This window comes from Arachis hypogaea, chromosome 18, assembly GCF_003086295.3.
Source record: "Arachis hypogaea cultivar Tifrunner chromosome 18, arahy.Tifrunner.gnm2.J5K5, whole genome shotgun sequence".
In the NCBI taxonomy this organism is placed as follows: domain Eukaryota; kingdom Viridiplantae; phylum Streptophyta; class Magnoliopsida; order Fabales; family Fabaceae; genus Arachis; species Arachis hypogaea.
In genome coordinates this window covers 103980737-103983535 of record NC_092053.1, presented here as the reverse complement: position 1 = coordinate 103983535, position 2799 = coordinate 103980737, and positions in this window count along the sequence as shown.

Sequence of the window (2799 nt, the reverse complement as noted above, 5' to 3'; positions counted from 1 at the left end):
AAACATAGACAAAACATAAAGCATAGAATTCAAAAAACAGAAAAATAAGAACAAGGAAATTAAAGAACGGGTCCACCTTAGTGATGGCAGCTAGTTCTTCTTCTTGAAGATCCCATGGAGTGCTTTAGCTCCTTAATATCTCTTTCTTGCCTTTGTTGCTCCTCTCTCATAGCCTTTTCGTCCTCTCTGATTTCATTGAGGATAATGGAGTGCTCTTGTTGAGGTCCATGAGTGGGCTCTCTTGTTTGCTCCATCCTCATTCTAGTGATAGGCTTTTGAGATGAATCTCTCCATCTCCCATGACTCAGAGTTGGAAGCAATTGCCTTCCCTTTCCTCTTCCTAGAGGTTTCTCCGGTCTTAGGTGCCATTAATGGTTATGAAAAAACAAAAAGCAGAGCTTTTTTTCCACACCAAACTTAAAAGGTTTGCTCGTCCTCGAGCAAAATAAGATAGAAGGGAGTAGAAGAAGAATGATGCAATTAATTTTGAAAACTTATTAATGTATACAAGAACAATTAAAAGAGTTGAAAAGAATTTGAAAAGATATGTAATTTTTGAAAATGTTTTGGAAGGAATTGAAAAGAATTAAAAAGAGAATTAAAAAGAATTGGAAAGATTATTAATATTTGAAAATAGAAATTGAAAGATAAACGTTTAAAATATGTTTGATGCAAAAAAAATTATGGATTCAAACATGAAAAATTGAAAAAAATTTGAATTGGAAACAAAATTACCTCCCTTGTGTCATCCAAGCATTAAATGCCTAAAATGCTATCCATTCTGGCGTTTAACGCCCACTTGACTGCCTCTTTGGGCGTTTAACGCCCAGCCAGATACCCTGGCTGGCGTTAAATGCCAGGATTCCTTCTTTACTGGGCATCTTTCTAAACGCTCAGAATGTTGCCATTTCTGGCGTTAAACGCCCAGAATGCTCTCCATTCTGGCGTTTAACGCCCAGAATGGTGCCTGCATGGGCGTTAAACGCCCATTCTGCTATCCTTACTAGTGTTTAAATGCCAGTAAGCCTGTCCTCCGGGTGTGCTATTTTGATGCTGTTTTTTATTTTGCTTTAATTCTGCAGTTGTTTTTATGACTTCACATGATCATCAACCTAAAGAAAACATAAAATGACAATGGAATATAAATAAATATAATTAAATAACATTGGGTTGCTTCCTAAAGTGCTTCTTTAATGTCAATAGCTTGATAGGGAGCTCTTAGAGAGCTTCACAGAGACTTGGAGCTTAACGGTGGCCTCCCAACACCAAACTTAGAAGTTGAGTGTGTGGGCTCTATTTGACTCTGTATTGAGAGAAGATTTTCATGCTTCTTCTCTAAGGTTACAGAAGAAGATCCTTGAGCCTTAAACACAAGGTAGTCCTCATTCAATTGAAGGACTAACTCTCCTCTGTCCACATCAATCACAGCTCTTGCTGTGGCTAGGAAGGGTCTTCCAAGGATGATGGATTCATCTTCATCCTTCCCAGTGTCTAGGATTATGAAATCAACAGGGATGTACATGCCTTTAACCTTCACTAAGACATCCTCTACAAGTCCATAAACCTGTTTTATTGATTTGTCTGCCATCTCTAGTGAGATTCTTGCAGCTTGTACCTCAAAGATCCCTAGTTTCTCCATTACAGAGAGTGGCATAAGGTTTATTCCTGACCCCAGGTCACACAGAGCCTTCTTAAAGGTCATAATGCCTATGGTACAAGGTATTAAGAACTTTCCGGGATTCGATTTCTTCTGAGGTAATTTTAGTTGAACCAAGGCATTCAGTTCATTGATGAGCAATGGAGGTTCAACCTCCCAAGTCTCATTACCAAATAACTTGGCATTCAGCTTCATGATTGCTCCTAGATACTGAGCAACTTGCTTTTCAACAATATCTTCATCTTCTTCAGAGGAAGAATACTCATCAGAGCTCATGAATGGCAACAGTAAGTTCAGTGGAATCTCTATAGTCTCTGTTTGAGCCTCAGATTCCTTTGGTTCCTCAGAAGGGAACTCCTTAGTGGTCAGTGGACGTCCATTAAGGTCTTCCTCACTGGAAATCACTGCCTTTTGACTCTCTCCAGGTTCGGCCATGTTGGGTATATTGATGACCTTGCACTCTCTTTTTGGATTCTCTTCTATATTGCTTGGGAGAGTACTAGGAGGAGTTTCAGTCACTCTTTTACTCAGTTGACCCACTTGTGCCTCCAAATTTCTGATGGAGGACCTTGTTTCAGTCATGAAACTGAGAGTGGTCTTAGATAGATCAGAGACTATGGTTGCTAAGTCAGAGAGGCTCTGCTTAGAATTCTCTATCTGTTGTTCAGAAGATGATGGAGAAGGCTTGCTATTGCCAAACCTATTTCTCCCACCATTATTATTATTGAAGCTTTGATTAGGCTTCTACTGATCCTTCCATGAGAAATTAGGATGATTCCTCCATGAAAGATTGTAAGTATTTCCATAGGATTCTCCCATGTAGTTCACTTCTTCCATTAAAGTTGGAAGTTGGTGCAGTAAAGTCACCAAGCACCTTCCTTGCATCTCCACCAATGTTGTTGGGTTCGGCTGCGATGTCTACTTCTTTTTCAAAAATTTCTGTCAGGTCCTCTGACGTTAGGATTTTTTGCTAGTAAAGAATTTTATAAAAATAGTCGCGTTGTAGATATAGATTCTAAACCAACAGAAATCCCTTCGTGCAAACGTTTTGGTTGTCACAAGTAACAAACCCCTAAATAAATTGATAACCGAAGTATTTAAACCTCGGGTCGTCTTCTCAAGGAACTATAGGGAAGTATGTT